We start from the raw sequence: 25,211 nt of genomic DNA on the forward strand, positions 1-25,211 counted from the left end.
CATCTGCAAATATAACAGCTTCACTTCTGATCTGGATGCCTTTTATTTCTTTTTCTTGCCTAATTCCTCTTGCTAGGACTTCCAGTACTGTGTTGAATAAAAGTGACAAGAGTGTGCATCCTTTCCTTATTCCTGATCTTAAAGGAAAAGCTTTCAGCTTTTGACTGTTACATATGATGTTAGATATGGGTTTGTCATATACATATAGCCTTTATGATGTTGAGGTACCTTTCCTCTATACCTATGTTCTTGAGTTTTTTTAAAAAAAACATAAATGGATGTTGAACCTTGGCAAATGCTTTTTCTGCATCTGCCGAGATGATTATACTTTTTATCCTTCATTTTTTTTAATGCTATCACATTGATAATTTGCAGATATTAAACCATCCTTCCATTCCTGGAATAAATCCCACTCACACGATCCTCTTTTTTTTTTTTAATTTTTAAAAATATTTATTTATTTTTTGAGAGAGTGAGAGAGAGGCAGCATGAGAAGGGAAGAGGTAGAGAGAGAAGGAGACACAGAATCCAAAGCAGGCTCCAGGCTGAGGCTATCAGCACAGAGCCGGACGCGGGGCCCCAACTCCCGAACCATGAGATCATGACCTGAGCTGAAGTTGGACGCTTACCCAACTGAGCCACCCAGGCGCCCCTCACACGATCCTCTTAATGTATTGTTGAATTCAGTTTGCTAATATTTTGAGAATTTTTACATCTGTATTCATCAGGAATATTGGCTTGTATTTTTTCTGTAGTGTCCTTGTCTGGTTTTGGCATTAGGGTAATGCTAGCCTTATAAAATAAGTTTGGAAATGTCTACCCTCTATTTTTTGGAAGAGTTTGGTAAGGATTGGCATTAATTTTTCTTTGAATACTTGTTAGAATTTATAGGTGAAGCCACCTGGTCCTGGGCTAAAGTCTTATAAATAACTGAGCTTATAGGGCCCCATACCTGACTGCAATTTGAATATCTGGTGACTTATATTCCCTTAAGCTGTTGAAATTCTTTTATTGTTGAACCTTGAGAATTTCAAGAGCATCATCTCTGTAAGAAGCTTGTCTTTCAGTCATCAGAACGGTCAGTGGCTCCACCATCTTGAGAAATAAACAATACTTTACATTTGGGGATGGGACACTGCAGGAGTTTGTTTTTCCTTTTCCCCCACTCTGATCCTTCTTGTTTTCTACATTACCATAGAATAATTGTTGAAACAGGTAATATAAGAGGCCTGGGAAGCTAATCTTTCAAAGTGACTAAGTGTTTCTAAGAGTTATACCACCAGGGACCCCAAAGAAGTTACAATTTTATTTATGCTCAGTTACTATGGATGAATGTGGAAGTTTGCAAGGAAGACAGAAAAAAACAAAGCTTTTTTTTCAGCCCAGTGAGTACACCATCTTAGTGAAGTATTGTAAGCACTAAGAGTTGTCATATAGCTCAGAAAGATTTAAATATTTTCTTGTAAACTACCTTCCTTGCAGTAATAAATCGAGCCTCTTCTGAGAAAGGTTTAAAAATCAGAGATAATAAATTGCAGGATGTAGTGCTACGGGATTAGCCTTTCTTCCTCTTAGCTTCTGGGAGCCAACCCTGATGATCAGTTTTGAGCTTTTAATGTTGCTGTCTAATTTACTGGTTAAAATGTGCCATTGATGTCACTAATGGTTTCATTGTGCTTTAATGAAGCTCTTTGAAGAGAAGAAACACTCCTCAGAACTATGAACGCTTTCCCAACACTCCATCCTCTCTCAAAACACTATTTTAAGGGACTTCCTCCTTTGTACATTTTCCTTAAATTGATTTATTGAGAACTTTTTGAGGATGTGTAGAAAAATCACAAAAATTCAATGAATAATTTAGAAAGCTATGTATTGACTGAGTAGCTATGACAGTTGGCTTTGGAAGGACAGAAAGCTCTGTTAAATATTGTATGACATAAATAAGATTGCTTTTCAAAAGATGGTTCATTATTAGGGTTTCCTTCAGGAAATAGAAATAGTAGCATGAGACAAAGACATTTCTGTGGCTCTCTACAACACCCTCGGCCAGAAGTTGTATGGAGCACATAAGGCCTTCAGGCTGGATACACCTAGGGTTGGTCTAAGAGAGGGGCACATGGGCAAATGAATGAGTGAGGTTTCCCACCAGTGTCAGGAAAAACAAGGAAGGGGGAGGCATAGATGTGTTGAGAGCTGTGCCTGCTAGAAAGCTCATCAACTGCTGGCAGCCTAAGAAGACAGTATAAATTACTTTCTTATGTCTTCATTTTCTTAGACCCACCTTCCCTATTCCTGCCTAGAAAAATGATTCAACTGAGAGGTTCAGAAAAGAGTAGGTCAAAGTGAGCTGCCTTAAATAAAACTGTTGGCGATGCCACAAGTAGGTGGGAATAGGGGTTCGCTGGGCCTTTCATGCATGGCTGGTAGGACTGAATTGCTGCAGCCCTTTAGAAGGTGAGGTGCAAGTATCTATCCAACCATGCGTTTCTACTTCAGTGTACTTGGCAGGAGGTAAGCATAAGAGTGTCCATTACCAGAGCACCTAGATGGCTCAGTTGGTTGAGCGTCTAGCTCTTGATTTCACCTCAGGTCATGATCTTGGTGTTGTGAGATCAAGTCCCATGTCAAACTCAGTGCTGAATGTGGAGCCTGCTTGAGATTCATTCATTCATTCATTTATTCATTCATTCTCTCTCTCTCTCTCCCCCCTACCCACCTCTCCCCTGCTCATGTGCATGCTCTCTTAAAAAAAAAAAGCCTATTACCAAATAACAGAGGTACTTAGAGGTACTTTAATACCTTCAGAGGTTAACTATGAAGCAGTGAAAGGGAATGAGCTATATCTGTTGCAGCCCAACACAGTAGAATCTCCAAGATGTGCTGAGTGTGTGTGTGGGGGGGGGGGGGGGATGGTGGGAGTTGACAAGTATGTCTTTTATGAGCTACCACATAGTTTCTGTATGTATACATATCATATATGATACATATATGACACATATATACATATAATAGATATCATATATGTGACACATATATCATATGATATATATCACATATATGACATCATATCATATATATCACATATGTATGTATATGTAAGTTTCATTTACGTATAGTCACACATAGATGGGAGCATATGTATATGTGTGTATAGGTATGTCTGAGGGGAAGCAAACCCATTTTTTACTTTTGGGAAGAGAGCGATAGGAATGGAAAATGACAGCGTTTTCTGAAATGCCAAAAAGACTTAAGTATGTGTTCATGTATCACTGATCTAATTTAAAGCTTAAAACAAAAAGCATTGCCCCTTTTGTGGTGGGACTGGGAAGTGTGTGGGGCCAGGGGAGGTTTTTGCATCATCAGTGGTCAGTCAGCATATTTTATTTATTTATTTATTTTTTTTAATTTTTTTTTTTAACGTTTATTTCTTTTTGAGACAGAGACAGAGCATGAACAGGGGAGGGTCAGAGAGAGAGGGAGACACAGAATCTGAAACAGGCTCCAGGCTCTGAGCGGTCAGCACAGAGGCCGACGCGGGGCTCGAACTCACGGACCGTGAGATCGTGACCTGAGCCGAAGTCGGCCGCTTAACCGACTGAGCCACCCAGGCGCCCCAGTCAGCATATTTTAGATAACAAACAACTTGACTTACTGCACATAGGATTTCTTTGTACTGCTAAGTACAAGTTACCCTCGCTCAGAATGCTTGTCCTTGCCTGCAGATCTGGCTCCTTGTAAAATGCTAATGTAACAGCTGGTTGTGGTTTACCTCATAGGTGCCTCACAAATATTAATTACGCAGTTTCAGATGAGCGTAAGTTCATGTTCACTTCGTGGCTGAATGAGTTTGTAGAGAAAGCCAAGATGAGTGTCACAAGTAGTCGCCTTGAGGATCATAAAAATCATAGGTGCTGATGTAAAAAGAGGACTAGAACAGCCGAAAGAAAGCCAAATGTCTGCTTTTAGTTACGGAACAGCTTGATATCTTCAGAGCACAAAAGATATGATTGAACTACATAAATGTAGTTTTCAAAACAATACACCTACGTTTAACCTGCCAGCCCCCTTCCTGTCCTCGCATCATCTGTTGGAGGAAAATTGCTGTTCCAAGATTTTTCTTCCCTCTGGGCTATTAAAGCTTCCTGTCACTTAAGATCATCCCTCCTGAGCTTTGTAACAATGCTGCATTTAAGTCGGGTTTTCAGGTGACTGTGGAACTAGTCTTACGATAGTCAACCATCTCGCCTCAGTTTTTCATCATGTGGGCCACTTATATTCTACTAGATGTGAAGCTCTTTATAGTTCTGATAATCCCACTTGGAACTAATTAGTTTTGCAGTGTCTAGCTTATATCAAGTGAAGATGAAAAATCCATAGAATTCCAACTCTTTGGCCTAAATTAATCTTGTCTTATAACCCTGGAAAAAATGCCTATCATGTTTGCTGCATCAGTTTATTGATCAACTCTTTCACTTGGTTTGTCTACTGCCCCAAACCTGTATTGACCTTTGTCTTCATCAGTCTTGGACCCATGCAAACACTGGGGAGGAAGAAGATAGGAGACCTTCTAAGTCCTTGCTATCTGCTGTATAGATTGGGGTTTTATGTTGTGTATACTCAGGTGTGTGTTCTGTTAGTGTGTATAGAGCATAAAACTGCCACTTGGGACTGGACCCAGGAGCCTCCCCACCACAACCACCACCACTACCCCCTCCCTCACCCCACACACACTGCTCATCGCGCTCTCTTCTATAGGACATCCATTGTTACAGAAGAGCATCCTTGTGTAATTTTTTTTAAGACCCAAGTATCAGGTTCACCTGGGTGGCTCAGTTGATTAAGCATCTAACTCTTGATCTCAGCTTAGGTCTTGATCTCAGGCTTGTGAGTTCAAGCCCCGCATTGGGCTCTGTGTTGGGTTGTGAAGGCTACCTAAAAAACCTAAGTATCTAAGTCAGGCATGTCTTCCCCAAATCCTTCATTCCATTATTAAACCATGAGTGCACATTTGGAGTTACCTAAAGATTTTCATCCCTTATTTCACTTTATATATTAAGTGCCAAAGCTTGTCTCAGATACTATGTGCTGGACATAAAAGATGAAAAGGAAGTAAAGGTACTCTCAGAGAGTTTAAAAAACAACAGGGAAGATTGATGTGTAGAGAAATAAATGCAGTGATGAGTAAGGGCAAGAAGAGGTAAGAAGTTACTTTTATGTATTCTGTAGCATCTTTTGGAGTAATGAGTTTCACATGATTATAAAAAAATTCTTACATTTTAAAAATAAAATGAACATGGGTGAAAAAGCACCAAATTTAGTAGCTGAGTACATTGCAGGCTGTCCATCTATGTTGATTTCCCCCTCCTTCTCTCATGCTTTAAAATGTCTCATTCACACCTTTGGAGAAGTTGGTATATTTCAGTCATACTCCTTTTGAAATCTTAGTTTCCGGATGGGCAAACTCTTGTGTTTCATTATGAACACAACCACATCCCCTTGATCACTATACTTAATCTTCTTGAATCTTTTCCAGATGAATTCCTTTTCAAGTGCAACAATTTTAACTGCACACAGTGTACCATATGTTATCCAAGCACCCTTGTTATCCAGAATTACTAGATAATACTTTGTGCCTTTCCTGATGATAGTTGACATTTTGTTGGCTATTTTTCTAGGCAATACCACACTGGGTCAATGTCTTTAGAAATAGTTTGTGTTGTCATCAAGTCCTCTTTTATTTTTTTTTTTTATTAAATTTTTTTTTTTTAACGTTTATCTATTTTTGAGACAGAGAGAGACACACCATAAACAGGGGAGGGGCAGAGAGAGAGGGAGACACAGCATCTGAAACAGGCTCCAGGCTCTGAGCTGTCAGCACAGAGCCCGACGCGGGGCTCGAACTCACGGACCGTGAGATCATGACCTGAGCCGAAGTCGGACGCTTAACCGACTGAGCCACCCAGGCGCCCCGTCATCAAGTCCTCTTTTAAAAAAATGTTTTTTAAATGCTAATTTGTTTTTGAGAGAGAGAGACAGAGTGTGAGCAGAGGAGGGCAGAGAGAGGGAGACACAGAATCCCGAAGCAGCCTCCAGGCTCGGAGCTGTCAACACAGAGCCTGATGCAGGGCTCAAACTCACAAACCAAGAGATCATGACCTGAGCTGAAGTCAGACACTTCACTGACAGAGCCACCCAGGCGCCCCATCAAGTCCTCTTTTCTAAGTTGTGCCAGAGAGAAAGCTCATCAGGCAGTTGGTCGAATATGGATTATTTTTTCAGTAAAAATACTGTCTTGTGCTCCCCCATGGTAAAATTCACTACTTGTTTGTTGATTGTTTGCCAGGCACAGCTTCAGAAGTTGGTTCTGCAAATCACCTCCGATGTATCGTAGATGCGGTGCTTAGAGCTTATTTTAGCTGGGGGAGCTCTCTGTCATCTGCACATAGAGATCTCAGAGTATACCTCAGAAGGTGTTGGAATTCGGTTGAATCCATTTATTCTTGATCATATTTCCATGTCCCTAAAGCCATCTCCTCTGATAACAGAAGAGCAGTGACCAATTTCATGGCAAGATTTTTGAAAACGGGATTTGATGTAGAACCTTGGCAATTTTACAAAACACTGTATTCATATAAAAATAAATAGTACCTGTCTGTGAGGTACAAAAAATAAAAAGGAACACATGTCTTTGCTATTCAGCTAAAGCAACAAGACATTATAAATAACTGAGTGTCTCTTCCCAATTGTATTCCTCTCCCTTCTCTTTGGTGATAACCTCTGACCAAATAACTCTATTTGTCATTTCTCTTTAGGGTTTGCTACATATATATTTCTCTAAACACATTAGTGTTTATTAAAACATTATTTTTTTCCTTTTTAAAATTTTCATATAAATGGTATCACACTCCATACTCTACTGCAATTTTATTGAGTTTCATTTATGCTGAGATATATATATCATCGTTCCTATTAGTTATCAACTGTTCTGTGGTATTCCAATGCATACTTTTATCACAGTGATTTTATTCTGTCAGAGAGTTTGGGATTGTGTGTGTGTGCGCGTGCATGCACACACTCTATTTCAAAACTGTGCTACTATACACATGCTTGTATGTGGGTGAGAATTTCTACAGTGTTTATATTTAGAGGTGAGAATTGATGGGTCAAATAAGCTGTGTGCATCTTTTTTAATTTTTTTTTTTTTGACGTTTATTTATTTTTGAGACAGAGAGAGACAGAGCATGAACAGGGGAGGAGCAGAGAGAGAGGGAGACACAGAACTTGAAACAGGCTCCAGGCTCTGAGCTGTCAGCACAGAGCCCGACGCGGGGCCTGAACTCACGGACCGTGAGATCATGACCTGAGCCGAAGTCGGACGCTTAACCGACCAAGCCACCCAGGTGCCCCTAAGCTGTGTGCATCTTTATCGGTATCATATAATGCCAAATTGTATTGCAGAGTGGGGCTTATACCAATTTACATTTGCACCATCAATGTTTAAATCCTCCTTATTCTACGTCCTTGCTATACTGGTTTTCTTAGAGTTTTTTTTTTTTTTTTTTTTTTTTTTTCTCAAATCTGATAGAATGAAATGGTGTCACATTGTGTCCTTAATTTTTATTAGCATTGAGGTTGGGCATCTTTTTCGTATATATATCAGACATCTGTGTTCCCTTCTTCTTTGGAATTGCTGCTCATGGATTTTTCCTATTTTTATACTGGGTTACTTTAGTTTCTAAATAGTTTGTAAGAGTTCTTACTGAGTACATTATGATTGTTACGCTGTTGGTTATATGTTACAATGATCTCCCAATTTTTGGCTTGTCTTGTTATTTTATCTGTCTTTTGATGAAGCTGTATTTTTTAATTTTAATGCAATCTGATGTATTAGTCTTTCAAGATGTGTGATCTTTCAATTGTTCCTTACGTAAGTGATCGTTACTTACATTGTGGTAGCTACATTATGGGCTTCCAGTTACATAATGAGTAAGTCACAGAAATAGAAGGCACGGCATAAGGAATATAGCCAATAGCATTTTAATAGCATTACGTGGTGACAAACAGTAGGGACACTTGGGGTGAGCATAGCATGACAGATAAACTTGTTGAATCACTGTGTTGTACACCTGAGACTAATGTAATGTGTGTCAACTAACTCAGTTTTTTTTAAGCTTAAAAAAATAACCCCTGGAATTGCTGTTGTTGAGTTCTGAAGTGAGGAATCTAGTCTGTTCAGGTGGCTAACCATTTGGCTTGGCATCACTGATTGTAATGATTGATACTTGGACCTCTGTCAATATCAAGATTGTGTGTATGTGTGAGTTAACGTTCTGTTTGATTATAAGGAATAGACTATATTACCTGTTAAACAGGATGTGTTTCATCTAGTAAGTAGTCTGGGGAAAGTAGTTGAGGCTGGCAAGCCATTTAACAGCATCGTCAAGGTCCTGAACTGCTTTTATATGACAACTCTGCCATGCTTAACTTTCCTTGTGGTTACAAGAGGGCTGCTGATGTCCAGGCATTGTATCTATGTTCAAGTCAGGAAGAAGAGAGGGAACTGTAAACCTGATCTTTTTAATTCATTCCCTTGTAATTTTTCAGGAAGAGAAAATTTCCCTGATGATTTATGCCTAAATCATACCATATAAAACTGTTAAATACGCCACCCTTAGCTAAAAGGAGGCTAGGGATTAGAGTGTTTGAGTAGCCTCCACTATGTACAAAAGCAAGAGGGATGGGGTTGAAATAAGTACTGAATGAACCAACTCACGGGATCTGCCAGTGGTCTATTCCTGCACTGTACTTTTCCATTGGTCTAGATGCTTATCTCAGCCCCAGCACCACATTCCCTTAGTAGAAGTTTTTGTTTTGTCTTTTTTTAGAGAGCGTGCAAATTGGGGAGAGGGACAGAGGGAGAGAGAGAATCCCAAGAAGGCTCCACACTCAGCACGGAGCCCAACACAGGGCTTGATCCCCTGACCCTGAGATCATGACCTGAGCCAAAATCAAGAGCTGGACTCTCAACTGAGTAACCCAGGTGCCCCTACTAGAACTTCTTAAAAGAGTGTTTTTGTGTGGTAGGGCAAGTCTTCCTCCCTTATTCACTATTCTTCTTGTAAGTGTCTTAGCTATTACTCTTTTATCTTCCATACATATAATTTTTTGAATTAACTTATCAGGTTAAACACACACTTGCTGCTTATTGTTGCACTGTAGTGCATTTATAGATCAATTTGAGGACATTGACGTTTTTTACATTCTCTTTTTTATCTTTGATCATGGTCCATTTATTCAGGTCTTTTTTAATGTCTGTAAGGCTTATGATTTTCTTCTGAAATTGATAGATCTAAAAACATAACTAAAAGAATGGAATCGATAGCACATTACCCTTTATGTCAGATAAATATACACTCTTGCCCATAAAACAGTAAACTACAGTCTCCAAGGACTTACGCAAACAAAAGGATACAAATAAAACAAACTAGAAGGTCTTTTCTGTGGGTGCTCTGAAATTGAAGTAGGAATGCAAGTGATTGGGTCACGTGTTGATTTATGGTCAAGAAGTGAAGCTCAACGTTCAAAATTAAAATACAGCTCTTTTAATCTTTCGGTATTATATTCCCCTCTCCCCCTCTTATTATATCTTCTTGTTTTATTTATTTTTGATTTTTTGAATTTTTATTTTTGGAGAGAGAGCACACAAGCAGGGGAGGGGCAGAGAGAGAGGGAGACACAGAATCCAAAGCAGGTACCAGGCTCCTAGCTGTCAGCACAGAGCCCTACGCAGGGCTCGAACTCACAAACTGAAAGGTCATAACTTGAGCCAAAGTCAGATGCTTAACCGACGGAGCCACCTAGGCACCCCTCTTCTTGTTTTATTTAAATCTTCTTGGTTTTGTAACCCTTTACAACTGGGATGTAGGAATACTTTTTGCCTTCTTGGATGTTGATCTTAGAACTAGCTACCTTGTGAAATTCTCAATAGTTCTCTTTGGATTCATGTGGGATTTCTAGGCAAGAAGTTATATACACTGCAAATAATGGATTTTGTAAAGTTTTTATTTAAATTCTAATTAATACACAGTATAATATTAGTTTCAGGTGTACAGTTAGGGATTCAGCACTTCATACAACATCTGGTGCTCATCACAAGTGCATTCATTAATCCCCATCACCTATTTGACCCATCTCTCCATCCACCTGGTAACCATCAGTTCTCTATAGTTGAGAGTCTGTTTCCTGGTTTCCCTCTTTTTCTTTATTCCCCTTGGCTCCTTGGTTTTCTTTCATAAATTCCACATATGAGTGAAATAGTGTGGTCATTGTTTTTCTCTGACTTATTTCACTTAGAGTAATACTCTGTAGCTCCGCCCAGGTCATTGCAAATGGAGAGATTTCATTGTTTTTTTTTTTTTTTATGGCTGAGTAATATTCCATTGTGTGATATATTTACCTCTTCTTTATCCATTCATTAGTCAGTAGACACTTGGGCTGTTTCCATAATTTGGCCATTGTAGATAATGCTGGACAACTTTCTTATACACAAGAGTAAATTCAAAATGGATTAAAGACCTGGATATGAGATATGAAACTGTAAAAATCCTAGAGGAGAACACAGTCCTTAACCTCTTACAGTCAATGTCTCCTGAGGCAAGGGAAAACAAAAACAAAAATAAACTATTGGGACTTCATCAAAATAAAAAGCTTCTGCTCAGCGAAGGAAACAATCAACGAAACTTAAGTCAGCCTATGGAATAGAGAAGATATTTGCAAATGAAATATCTCATAAAAGGTTAGTATCCAAAACATATAAAGAACTTACAAATTCAACACCCAAAAACAAATAATCCAATTTAAAAATGGGCAACAGACATGAAGAGACATTTTTCTGAAGAAGGCATCCAGATGGCTAACACACCCATGAAAAGATGCTCAACATCCTAGATTAGGAAAATATAAATCAAAACTACAATGAGGTATCACCTTACACGTGCCAGAATGGCTAAAATCACCCCCACCAGACACAGCAGGTGTTAGTGAGGATGTGCAGAAAGGAGAACCCTCTTGTACTATTGATGGGAATGCAAACTGGGGCAGTCAGTCTGGAAAACCTTTTTGTCTTTTGCTGTATTTTACTGCACAATGTTGAATAGTAATGATAGTGGTTATACAGGACTAGTTTTAATTTTCCTAAAGAAATCCTTTCAGTGTTTTATCATTGAATATGACTTAAGCAAGTTCCCTTCACTTCCTAGTCTACTAGAGGTTTTGTTTTTTGTGAGTTGATATTCCAATGCTTTTTCTACATCGATTAAGATCATCATATGGTTTTTCTATTCCATTAATATGATCGAGTACATAAATATACTTTCTGATGTTATACCCAACTTAAAATTGTTGGAATGTGCTCGATTATTTTTATATATTTTTTTTATTTAAAAAAATTTTTTTTAACTTTTTTTAAATTTTATTTTTGAGACAGAGAGAGACAGAGCATGAACGGGGGAGGGTCAGAGAGAGAGAGAGACACAGAATCTGAAACAGGCTCCAGGCTCTGAGCTGTCAGCACAGAGCCCGACACGGGGCTCGAACTCACGGACCGCGAGATCATGACCTGAGCCGAAGTCGGCCGCTTAACCGACTGAGCCACCTAGGCGCCCCAAGAATGTGCTCGATTATTATTATCATCATTTATCTTTTTCTCTACTGGATTCAGTTTGCAGTTATTCTTTTTTAATTTATGCTAATGAATGAGAGTAGTCTTTATCTTTTCCTATGTTCTTAAGTGGTTTTATTTATTTAGATTATTGAAGTATAATTGATAATGTTAGGTTCAGGTATACAATACAGTGATTTGGTAATTCTGTGCATTACTCAATGCTCACCACAGTAAGTGGAGCCACTATTTGTTACGTGCAATGTTCCCTATGCTATACTTTGAATCTCTGTGGCTTATTTTATAACTGGAAGTTTGGGCCTCTTAATCCACTTTATTTCACCAATCCCCCCACGTGGCTCCCCTCTGGCAACTACCAGTTTTCCATATGTAAGAGTCTGTTTTTTAGTTTGTTCATTTGTTTTTTAGATTTCACGTGTAAGTGAAATTATATGGTTTTGTCTTTCGTTGTCTGACTTACTTCATTTAGCATAACACCCTCTAGGTCCATCCATATTGTTGCACACGGAAAGATCTCATTGTTTTTTATGGCCGAGTGATATTCCTGTGTGTGTGTGTGTGTGTCTGAGGTTGGACTAGCTCAGTGGTTCTCAATCAGGGGTGGTTTTACCCACCAGGGGACAGTTGACAATGTCTGGAGGTGGTTTTGGTTGTTGCAGTGGGCATGTTGGTAGTGCTACTGACATCTGCTGTAGAAGCAGGCGAAGCTGGTGAACATCCTACAACACATAGGACAGCCCTGATAACAAAGAATTATCTGATCCTAAATATCATTCATGAGGACTTTAAAATGTGCGGGTATCAAAGTGATTCTCCAACATAGCCTCTCCATGTATCTTTTGGGTTTCTTTTTAAATATTCTAAAATTCCAGGTTCCATCCCTATTAGATTCTGTTTCAACTTGGCAGAGCCCTAAAATCTGAATTTTTCAACTTGTAGATGAATGTGATGTAGATGGTCCATGAAATTCACCTTGAGAAGTAGTACTGAATAGACCTAGTGAGAGCATTTTTTTATTTTTTTGTATATGTTTATTTTTGAGAGAGAGAGAGAGAGAGAGAGAGACAGAGCATGAGTAGTGGGGGAGGGGCAGAGAGAGAGAGGAAGACACAGAATCCAAAGCAGGCTCCAGGCTCTGAGCTGTGCCCACAGAGCTTGACATGGGGCTCGAACCCATCAACCATGAGATCATAACCTGAGCTGAAGTCGGTTGCTTAACCGACAGAGCCACCCAGGCGCCCCCTAGTGAGAGCATTTTAATAAATGCACTTTACCAAGTACATAGAAGGCAAAAAAGGAAAGGAAGTTAGGAGAGCTGCAAACAAACAAGTGCCCAGAGCTCTGAATTCAGGGGCAGGCCGACTTGTCCCTGGCTTGTTCTGGTGGTGGTAACAAGGATTTCTCAAGTTACTTGCCCTTGTGTAGCAGTGGTTTCTTCCCCTTGTTACACGCGTTGCACAGCTGAATGGTTTCTGTCATTACCAAGCACTTTGTGCTCAGCCAGCCACATCTTCAGGGTCACTTCAGTGGTGAGGGTCTGCCATCATTCTGGGCAGGCTGTGAACAAAGCTGAGTGCTATGGATTAAATTTATAGTACTCTTCACCGAATTGATTTATTGCAGTCGTGCTACAGTTAGGGTTAAGAATACCTAGCGGAAATTGCACACCATTTTATTCTCTGTTTGGCACAGTGTTCATTCTGGCTTTCTGACCATCTGTTTCAGCAATGGCATTAACAAATGTCATTTGGACCGAAAATCCATTGGTAGGGATCATCTTTGTATAAAAGGTGTTTTAACTAGTACTTCTGTAGCACTTAAAAATTTCCAGGAACATAGCAAATGATTTAATTTGTACAAAAAACTGATGAGTAGGTGCCATTACTATATTTTTTAGGTGAGGAAATAGAGGCAAAGGGAGAGAAGTAATTTTCCGATGGTCACACAAGCTCATACAAATGGAAACTCAAACCCACACATTTTGTTGGTTCCTGAGCCCATGCTCTCAGCCACTTGACCAAACCAGCTCTCTCATATCTTCTCAAAACTCTGTAATCATAGAATTAATTTTTCAAAAATGCCTTGCTATAGAAGTTCATTGTTTAAAGACTTTTGCTTTTGGGGCACTTGGGTGGCTCAGTTGGTTGAGCATCTGACTCTTGGCTTTGGGTAAGGTCATGATCTCCTGGTTCATGGGTTGTGAGCTCCACGTCAGGCTCTGTGCTGACAGGGCAGAGCCTGCTTGGGATTCTTTATCTTTTTTTTCTCTCTCTCTCTGTCTCTCCCCTGCTCACAGTCACTGTCTCTCTTTTTCTGTCAAAAATAAATAAACCTAAAAAACATAAAGACTTCCTCCGCCTTTGACCGTGCTGCTTTATACATTAGTGCTTTCATTGCTTCTAAAACTTCTTTTTTTTAGTTTCAAAGAAGAATTAGATTTAAGGATTTCAGTGTGAGATGGTGTTCTGTGATGCTTCTGACTGAACTAAATAGGGCAGTGAGTTTACAAAGAAGTGACATTTGATAATAGCGATGCTGATAAGAAAGACAATTAGCACCAGAGGTTATAACCACCTGACTATATCAGCAGGTTGCACATGGCTTGGAAATGTCATATTTTACTTATTTCCTTTTCTTAAGCCAAATAGGTTTTAGATGAAAGTTTCAACCATAGTAATAATTTATCTGGAGGTCACGTATCCACTATCTGTGGACATTTAAAATGTAATAATTGGTAATCTAATAATAAGCAAAAGCCTCTGAACAGGCAAAATAGATGCCACAAAGCCAAAACACTAAATTCACATATTTATTCACTGAAAAGGGCCATAATCAAAGTGTATTTGTCCTTAAGTCAAAATTGTTCTGATTGTTTTGGTAGTTAGGATTTCTAGACCACAGCACATTGGAAGGTGGGAGAAAGGAGGGGAATTATAAGCTGTATAAACAAAAGCAAAATATTTCTAGTCGACAGCTAGAAAATGAACCAAACTCTGTAAGTCAGAAAAATTCAAAGGGTGATGCCCTTGAGCTGTTAAAATAGGCCACCAGACACATTAAGGGCACAAAATAATAATTTAACTTGATTACAGTGAGCCTTGTTATTAACAGTGGGCTAAATTATGTTCAGTATGGGCTGTTTAACAAAGCAAAAGTTTATAATTGACTTAAAAAGATATTAGCCCATTTTTTTTCCCCTGAGAAATTAGATAGAGACCAGCTCCTGATGATAATGAGACTATATCACATCAAAAGTGTTACTTACCTAAAGTGGGAAAGAAGGTTTGACATTAAGAGGAGTAATTGTCTGTCAAGTCCTTTATTGTTTTTAGAAGACCTGGAGACCCCAGACTCTGGAATTGATGGAGCAGACACAAAAGAAACATGTCCAGCTTACTCATTCATTCAGGAATTCACTGCATATGCCTCAACCATCTGCACACAGTAGTGGGATACTCTTAATTATATTTTCCTTAGGATTCCTTTTTTTTTTCCTGCCTTCATTTAGCTCCTGTTATCATCTTTGGTGATTTCAGCATCTGTGTTGACAGTTCACCTGGGGTTCCACATAGGACGGCTTGAAAGATCTGTTCCATCCAACACACGACAGTTCCTGGAGGAGGCCCCCATCATATGCAATTGAGTTATGTTATACCCTGTGGGTTATATTGCAGTGATGATTGCAAGGTGCCCGGTGTGCCTGAAATGAATTTGAGGACTTTGTGGGTACCACTTCTTGAAATTAAATTTTTAGTCTGGAGAACCAACTTGGGATTCACAATAATAAAATTCTGGTGGGAGTTGTGTTCTATTTCATGAGCTACTAATGGGGTCTCTGCTCAAAGCTGAGTCCAGGAGGCAATCACAGACTCAGTATAGACAGCTAAGTGACACTGATTATTTGGCCATGTGAGTGGGAAGCTTGTTAGAACAGGAAGTTTTCTTAGCAGCCGCCCCTCAAATTAGCCCATCTGCATTTTAATTTGCTTTGTGAAAATCAGAAAAATTAAAAGTGATTCTTATTTTGCTAATTGCAATTTCAGAGCAGTAGGAGAGTACCTCATTATGCCGGGTTCAGTGTGAAACAGCCATGGTCCCCACTCCGAGGTCACGTTTGTTTGGGGACTACTTACAGAGCGTTGGCCATGTGCAGAGTGTGGTAGGAGGTGGAGGGATGAAGAAGACACCCCCCTGCCCTCACGGAGCCGACTTTGCAATGGGGAAGAGCCAAATGAGAAGGCACGTGCATAGATGGACTGTGGCAGGTGCTCTGAAATACTGTTGGTGGGGGAGAGAGGGTAAAGGGGAGGGAGTCTCAGCACTTCGGTTCCAGCCTCATACCCAAGCGGTGGGTGAGCCAGCCACATGCAGGAGCTAGCAGAAGAGCCTTACAGGCAGAGAGAAGGGTCAGTTCAGAAGCCCTGAAAAGAGGAAAGGCTTGTCACTTTCAAGGACATAAGGCCATTGTGTGTGTCCCAGTGAATGACAGTTGAGGTAGAGATGAAGGCAGTGGATGGCTCACGTTGGACCTTGGAGAACAAGACAAGGGGTTTCCAGTTTTTCTCAGAATAAATCCAGAGTCTTGAAGGGTGGTTAGCAGAGAAGAGGGATGATCTTTTATGTCTTGAAAGGATTCCATTTGACTGCTGAGATGTCAACCAGGCTGGAGAGCAGAAGGGAGCAGGGAGGTGAATGAAGAAGCTGTTGACATGGTCAGAGCAGAGGTGGGAGAGCTTGGGCCTGAGTGGGCAGCGAGGGTGCCGTGACATGGGAAGACAGGGTGTGTTTGGAGGTGGCAGCAATAGGAGCTTCTGAGGGACTGATAGAGGGGTGAGGGAAAGGTGGAATCAAGAATGAACTTTGGAGGGGCACCTGGGTGGCTCAGTCAGTTAAGCATCTGACTTGGGCTCAGGTCAGGATCTCACAGTTGGTGGGTTCGAGCCCTGCGTTGGGCTCTGTGCTGTCACCTCAGAGCCTGGAGCCTGCTTCAGATTCTGTTTCCCTCTCTTTCTGCCCCTCCCCCACTCAAGCTCACTCTCTCTCTCTCTCTCTCAAAAATAAACATTAAAATTTTTTAAAAGAAAAAATAAACCTTGCATAAAGAGGATTAAGAATATACTTATGAAGTGTGCTGAGTAATGTATAGAGTTATGGAATCACTATATTGTCACCTGAAACTAATATAGCACCGTTAATTATGCCCCAATTAAAAAAACTAGTATTAGGTTTGAGGTTTGAACAACTGCGTGAATGGTGTTATTTGCAGTATTGACAAAGACAGTAAGAAATGAAAAGGTTAGTCTTTGGCCTATTCACATTGAAATGCTTATTAGCCATCTGAGGAGAGAAATACATCTTATTTTTCCTGATTGAAGTCCCCTCTAGGGAAGGTAGCAGACACGTGGTGGGCCTAGGGTTTAGTAAACATCATTAAAGTACAGAGACCCTGCCTCTGTCTTTCGGTCTCAGATAATGTGAATTCCTGTCTTTGCTTATGTCGTTTCACCACAAGAATAAATACACACACACACACACACACACACACACACACACACGTGCGTGTGCACACAGACAGGAAAGCCCTTTTGAGACTTAAGAAATTCAAGGGAAGAATTCAATGAGTATTGTCTTGATACGAGTTAAAAATCAACTTCATCATTATTTGGTACTGGGATACTGGATTTATACATTTCACAGCCAAAGAAGAAATTTGGTGTATTTTTTGTGCTGTCATAAATGACATTATAAAGTGTTTTAAGTTATATAATGAAGATGAGCCTTGAGATTCTGAAGGTTCTAGGGCCCTGAGGCACCTTATTAGGAGATGTTGTAGATGTGTTTCCCTTAAGCCCGGTACACGAACTCTGAGGAGTGGCTTCAGTGTTGTTGTCCAGAGTAGGGTTTTTAGTGGAGCTAGTTTCTCAATATTCTCACTCGTAATTATTTTCTCTGTGAGAGCTTTCTAGAATGTGAACTAATAATCTTTTTCTGGAACCTGGAGAAAAATGCCTTTAATTTCTATTGGCCTCACTAACTTCTATTTTCCTGACTTGTTCAAATTCGTGTTCTCATGAGGACTGGGCGAAAGAGATTGGAGTAAAAAAAAAATTCTTTTTAAATTTAAGACCTAAGAAAACTCAAGCATTACTCTCCCAGATATGGAAGCTTTATAATAAAGGCCAATGTCACTTTATATGGGTGGAAATTGGTGTAAAGGTAGACATACTATGTTTGTATTAGTTTGCTACGGCTGCTGTAACAAAGGACTACTGACCCAGGTAGCTCAAAGAAAGTAAGTTACTTTCTCGTGGCTTGCAGGCTGGGGCTTTGAGATCAAAATGTCACCAAGGTTGGTTTCTAATGAGGTCTCTCTCCTTGGCTTATAGATGACTGTCTTCATCCAGTGCCTTCACCTGACTTCTCTGTGCTTGTCTGTGTCCTGATCTCCTCTTCTTACAAGGAGACCAGTCATATTAGATTGAGGGCCAACCTAATGACCCCATATTTAACCTCAGTAACCCCTTTAAAGGTTCTTTCTCATAGTGACATTCTGAGGTACTGGGGGTCAAGACTTAAACATGAATTTGGGGGGAACACAATTAAGCTCATCAAAGTATTTCAATCATATTAACCCCCCCCAAAAACTCTAATGTGGAAGCTTCCAGCCTTTCTTTTAGTATCTTAATGTTGTTAACCACTGTTGACTCCCCTCCATCACACCCACCCCCTGTACTGGTGCATAGGTCTTGTGGTACATCCCCATGCCTCCTGTCCTGCCCTCCCTCTGATCTCCCACACAGCATCAGAGAGATCGGATCCCCAATCTCAATGTTCCTTTACTATTTGACATCCTTTAGTGGTGTCCCATTTTCTAGGAGATAAGATTTAAATTCTGTGGGATGGTCTTTTGTGTTCTAATCCCCACTGTTCTCTATTCCTCCCAGATTTGCTTCCTAAGTGCCAATCATGAAGTGTTGATGCTTTTCAAAGATGTCTGGTTCCACATAGACTTCTTTGCCAGGAGCGCCCTTCCCTGTCTAACTCACTTTGGAGATGGCAGTTTGTGCGGTGCCTTTGTGACTCTGCTTTGCTGCCTCCTGCTCTGAGAAAGCTTTTCTGCTCTGTCTCCAACAAATGGAGTCGATCACACTCTTGAATTCACCTTATTTTACTTCTCACCCTGTACCATGGTTGTTTACTTTTGTCTCTAACTGTGACTAGAATGAGAGAAACGAGGTCAAGAATGGTGTTTTTTAACTTTGTACTCTGGTGTTTAGCCTAGCATGTAGTGAGTGCTCAATAAATAAGGAGATGAAGGATACATAGATGTTAATATTAGCTTGCAAACAACTTACATATTTCACATAGCATCAGTATAGCTAATCTGTTCTTTGCTTGGAACTTGATACTATTTTAAATTCCCATATTCTTATTAGCTTCACACAGAGAACCCCCTGAGTTCATCCAGCCAGTAGCCACTAGGGTGACTAGGTGATGATAACAGGGTACAAATGACCAGTAGTCTTCAGAACTGGAACTGAATATCCTGTTAATTGTAGGTCAGATGCACTATCATTGCCTGCAAGGACTTCCCTCTCCATCCCATGCCCATTTACAAGGGGCTTTCTTCAGAGCAATATTGGGCTCTTGGACTCCTTAAGACGTCAAGGTTATATTTTGTGGGGCCTTCTGGTCAATGCAGACAATCAAAAGTAAAGCTGCATTGTCCAATATGGTAGTTACTGGCCGTATGTAGGTATTTAAATTTAAATGAACTAAAATAAAATTAAGAAGTCAGTTCCTCAGGCTAACCACATTTCAAGTACTCAGTAGCCACACATGTCTCCTGGTTGCTGTATTGAACACAGATTTTAGAACACTACCGTCATCACAGAAAGTTCTTTTGTTCAACATGGCTCTAAAGCTCAGATCACAACTTTCTGTTGTTATTTACTTCAGTAGATAATAATCATAATAAGTACTGTTTCGTATGCACTCACCATGAGTTATACTCTCTATAAAATCTCACTTTGAGTATGTGGAAGCAAAGGCTCAGTGAATTAAGTTACTTGCTCAAGATCCCCAAATTAAAAAGTATCAAAGGTAAGGTAATTATGCAAATACGTTTTATTTTGTTTTATTTTTTTTTAGAGAAATTACTGACTTAATGAAAATTGTCCTGCATTATAGTTTCAACTTGGATATCTTTGACAGAGGAATTAAATAGGACAGAGCTAATCCTGTGAAGAGGTTGTATCTCCTCCTAAGCTGGTTTCAGGTTCCTGCCTCCCATCTTCTCTTGGTTCCCATTGCCTGGAGGTGGCTGAATCTTCCACGGAGGGACTCTCTGACTGTGGGCACCGCCTCTCAGGGAAGCAGAATTCTTCCCAGCAGCTAACCACAGGAGAAAGTGGAGCCAGTTTTCTATCCTGACATTTCTTTTAGAAGGAAAGGTTTGAATTTTAGCATTGCCTTTTGCCCCTCCTCCTTTTCCTTACCCAAGTCGTGTTTAATTGGGACTAAGAATAGATAAGACTCAACAGCAGACCCTTCCCTCTAGGCAACCCGGTGCACCATTGAAAAGATGCACCGGTTGAGCACGAAAAGAACCTTGAAATACTTAAGGAGGCCAATCTTTTATTCATGTTTCTAGGTGAGTTATAAAACATCCTGACCAGGGGAGACTATTGTAGACTTTCTAGAGGAAGAGATGAATATTTTTGAAGAAGGGAACAAAGAAGGAACATTGCAAGTGAGATTTGAAAGTGGCTGAACAGTGATGAAATAAGGAATTTACATAAAATTCTGGTCACGGATAAGTATTTCCACAATGATAAAGTAATGAGGGATCTTTTGCCGAGAGAGCAAAGGTGAGGTTTATCTAGAAATCAAAACACAAATTTTTTTGTGTGTTTTTACTGCCCCAGTGTAGTTAGACTTTTAAAGTAAAGCAGAGAAGAGAGTAAGGGAGCCAAGGTCTTGAAGAAGCTGATTCTGGGCCTCATTAGTTGACAGAGGTGATGACACTTTTGTGACAGACCAGAGCCTGAGGACAAAGGGCTCTATCTTGGTTGCCCATTCCAGTTGATTGTAGGTGGCTGCCTGGAGTGTGAGGAGAGAAACACAAGGATGGATGATCCACACCTCCCACAGGTCCAGAAAGGGAAGTGGTGGGGGCACCTGGGTGGCTCAGTCACATCACGTCCAACTCTTGATTTTGGCTCAGGTGATGATCTCACGGTTTTTGAGTTCGAGTCCCGCATTGGGCTCCATGCTGCCAGTGCAGAGCCTGCTTGGGATTCTCTCTCTTTTTCTCGTTCTCTCTCTCTCTCTCTCTGAAATAAACTTTTAAAAAAGGGGGGAGGAGGTAATAGTGGTACAAATGTCAGATATTTGTGACTCTAGGGCCTGACATGAATGTCCTGAGGCATTTCAGTGCTCAGAACTTGTGATTCAGAGTAATGAGTTACCTGTTGATGTGTAATAAAGTACCCCAAACTTAGTGGTTTCAAACATCGGTTATGATCTCCCAATTTCTGTGGGTCAAGAATCTGGATGCAGCCTAGCGGAGTTTGCTGGTTCAGGGTCTCTCTCAAGCTGAGTCTAGGTGTCATCAGGGGCTGTAGTCATTTCAGTGTTGGACTGAAGGAGGATCACTTCCAAGGTGACTGACCTGGCTGTTAGCAGTGACTGGCCCTTGTGAACTGTTGGCAACAGATAGCGGTTCCTGACCACATGGATCTCTCTATATGGGGCAGCTGGTGTCCACCAGAAAGAGCAAGGGAGGATGCATAACATGGAAGCTCCGGTCTCTTTGTGACCTAATCTTGGAAGTGACATCACACTGGGTTTTGCTGTATTCTTTTTGTCAGAATGAGGCCACTAGGTCTCGCCATGTTCAGGGGGCAGGCAGGGATTATACAGGGGTGTGAATCACTGGAGGCCATTGGAGAGGTTGTCTGTAGCATAACATACCATGAGTGGGGGAAGGTTATTGAACACATGACAGAAATACATTTGTTTTCTTGGTAACCTATTTCAAATGTAGCAGTGCCATGTGTTGTAAAAATAACCCCCATGCCCTAATGAAACCTGGAAGAATCTCGACAGTTTCCTGAGGTTTAATCAGATTGCTTTTTGTGATAACACTGGAAGCATGGACGTTTTGACTGTGTGTGTAGGAGTAGATCCGTAACTCCAGAGCTCAAATCTTCGTTCCAAAGACTGGCTGTTCCTGCTGGAGTGAAGGGAAGGTATTCAGCCAGAGGGAAGCATCAAGACAAATTCTGGGAGGAGAGTGACAAAAGGGAGTTGAGGAAATGGAACAGGTTCTGAATGAGGTGGGAGAACATCCAGAAGTATGTTTAAAACTATTTTGAATTTTTGCTTGGGGCAGTTCTACCGGTCCCTCCTAGGGAGCAAATTATCCACAAATTAGTCATTTCCTTCCTCTCAATCCATATTCCACTGCCCTTATTGTGACTGAAGCATGGAGACCCAGAGAGAAGATAAGGCTGCAGCTCTGAGCTAGTTCTGTGGACATCTTAGCAGGAACACTCTTCAAAGGGAAGAATTCCAGGGGCATCACTTGCCGTGCCCCCACCCAAGCAGAGGCTAGTGAGTTCAGGTGTCTGATCATGAATCTGAGATTCTGAGACGCCCTTCTGCACAAAGAGCACGTCCTGGGAAATAATTAGTTCTTGAGTCCATTGGCTGTACTTGATTTGGGAAAACAAGAGCCTGATCGCGAGTTTATAACGCATAATTGATTCCTAAGGCTAGATCAGAGGCAGAGAGGGGAGGGACTGGATGCCACCAAGCCCCAAGTCACGTTTGCTGTGGCTGTGCAGGCAGCAAAAACACTCCATCTCCTGCCCTCGTCTCAGGCTGCCCCATGTCAAATGTTTCTGCGGATCAGTGTACAGAGCCCGGGGTGCTGAGACAGAACCGTGGGGAGCAGGGTGGCATTGTCTACTAGTAGACAGAGCTCTCGTCCTCCCTAGTCTTTGTTTGAATACAGCATCCACTTACGGACTACATGTGTAGTCTTTATTCAGACTGCTGAGCCTGCAGGATCCTTATCTCTGCAGAAGCACTCAGTCCAGGCTCCCTGATTGTCCTGCCAAGCAGAAATTTGGGTCATGCCCAGTTCACATGCACGTGTAGATGGCAGGAAGGAAAAGGATTCCAGAACGCATGCTCTGAACCACAGGAAACAGCAGTACTCAGCATCTCCTACTCCAGTCCTTCTTACTGCCCCAAGATAGAAGGCCTACTTAGTGACTCTCCAGCTTACAGCCTCCAGTACCTATTCCCATCCCCTCTGATGTTTGCAGTGGTCTCCAAAACAAGCAGAAATAAGATGCCCTGTGGCTCTTATTGGAGACACATGGAGGTGGCTGAAAGTAAAGATGAGGTGACTTTTCCCCTCCATCCATTCCAGCAGAACCTAATTCTCATTTCGTCTCCACCACTGTGTGACTTTGGATAAATGGCGTATGCTTTGAGCCTTCTTGGTTTCTCATCTGTAATATGCATATGAGTTTATTGTCAGTATTGAATGACTTAGTATTTATAAAGTGCCTGACATAGAACTGGTACATATTAGACACTCAGTAAATAGGGCTTCATTTTTTTTTTTTGCCCCAGCAGATAGCAGTGGCCATCAGTCATTACCTGTATTTAGTCTTGCACCCTCTCCTCCTCCTCTTGCTTCCTCCCCACCCTCATATACCAGCCCATTTGCCTGGTAGAGGCTTTAATATATAAACTGAATGGAGAGAGTGCCCACTGGCCGCATAGCTCTGTTGGAAGTTGTCAGGATTGTCAGAAAAGAGGAGCCCACGTTAAAAAAAAAAAAAAGAAAAGAAAAAAAAACACTAGAGAAAAATGCACTGCATGTCAGATTTGTTGAGGTGAACAAGCAGGTTATGTTAACTGCAGGATTATTAATGCATCTGCGGCATCTGCAGGGGCCTGCCAGCTTTTGGATGGAAGCGTTGAGAAGATCTAGAAGCCAGAGGTCAAGTGTGGAGAGGAACTGGAGGTGACACAGCAAGCATGATAGGGCCAGGAACACTGGGAGATTAAAAAACAAAGGCCAAGATTTGGGATCATCAGTATTTGTTATGATTGTACTGTTTCACAGTTCATAGAATGCATGTACATGCACGATTGTGTTACTTCCAATAGCAGTCTCTGACTTGGACATTTTTAACTTTGTTTTGTAAATAAGGCCCATAAAAGGAAGGATTTACCCAAAGCTGTGCAGCCAGTGAGGAATCTAATTAGTACTCATTGGGGACTTTGGAATTTGTTTTTGGTTCCTCTTCTGTTAAATAGCCACCACAGACTTAGGCTGTCCAGGGCACTCAATGTCTGGTGGAAGGACAGGAAAGGACCTCTACTCCAGCAACCAACTAGAACTTGAGAGATGGGCAGAAATTGGGGTCCTAGCTCATATTTATTTGCCTATTTCCCAGTACTAGAACTGGTTTCAAAGAATGGGAAAGATCCAGCCTTTAGGTGGAGTAAATAGGCAGGCTTGTTTGTGGGGTATGGGTCGGGGCAGAAGGTAAATGGAACAGTTTGTGTCTTTTCATTTGGGTCAGTCTTCGTGATCACCCAGCATGTTGACCATCTATTAAAGGACAGAAACAAGACATTTTCCTTTAACTTAAACCTTCCAAAAGTAGGGCTGATAGAATGGGTTTGGGTTAGTAATCTGTTGGAATTTTATATTGTTTAGGTTTAAAGGAGCATCTCATTTGTCACAAAAGCAACTAACATCACCCCCCTCCCCCCATTGAATCGGCTCAAGTTCTCTTTGTAAATCATAGCTGTAACTTTGGAGACATCAATGAAATATATGTGAAAATCAAACAATTCTATTGTTACAAGGAAACATAAGGAAGTGAATGCTGATTATTCTTAAAGGGCTTCTTAAATAATAGTATTTTGTTAATATTATAGTTATCTAGTGAATGTTATGTGCAACTATGGTTTCAGGGATTTTATATTTACTAACTCATTTAACCTCAAACAATGCATAAAAAAATTATTACTGTTCCCATTTCACAAGCAAAAAAAAAAAAAAATTGAGGCAAGAAGTTAATAAAGCTTGTCAAAGACTACATAGCTAGATGCAGAGACAAGATTCCAACCCAGCCCATCTGATTTCAGAAACTGGTACTCTTCACCACTCTTCTGGAATGGATTTATATGAAAATTGAAATAGTGAAATCAATCAATGCACAAGACAGACTTAAAAAAAATCTTAATGCTTTAACCATAATTACATAAAAACCTCCAGCAATGGGTTAGTGCCAATAGAGGTTTTAGCTTTCCAAATGTGTAACTTGTAAGATAAAATCTCCATTGTAGCAAAGCCAACAGCACTCTATCTTCTCGCCCCTCTTCGAAGACTCCAGTGAGGTTGGCTGCTATTGAACCAACATTCTTAGGGGCTGCGACTTGAATTGTGGGTTATAGCTTCAAAAGAGAATATACTGAAGCAACAAGTTGTATTTCT

At 40.7% G+C, this 25,211-nt stretch overlaps 1 protein-coding gene and 1 long non-coding RNA gene across 2 annotated transcripts in view; one reads left to right on the forward strand and one right to left on the reverse strand.

Moving 5' to 3' along the window:
* Window positions 1–25,211, forward strand: part of RYR3 (ryanodine receptor 3) — a 524,410-nt gene that overhangs the window by 121,133 nt on the left and 378,066 nt on the right. The window lies entirely within an intron of this gene.
* Window positions 20,301–21,482, reverse strand: LOC132669316 (uncharacterized). The gene is made up of 2 exons (XR_009606084.3): window positions 21,151–21,482; window positions 20,301–20,782 (listed from the first exon to the last, which is right to left on the reverse strand). It is a non-coding gene; the product is annotated as an uncharacterized LOC132669316 (long non-coding RNA).

Source organism: Panthera onca, chromosome B3 (assembly GCF_046562875.1).
Source record: "Panthera onca isolate mPanOnc1 chromosome B3, mPanOnc1 haplotype 2, whole genome shotgun sequence".
Lineage (NCBI taxonomy): Eukaryota > Metazoa > Chordata > Mammalia > Carnivora > Felidae > Panthera > Panthera onca.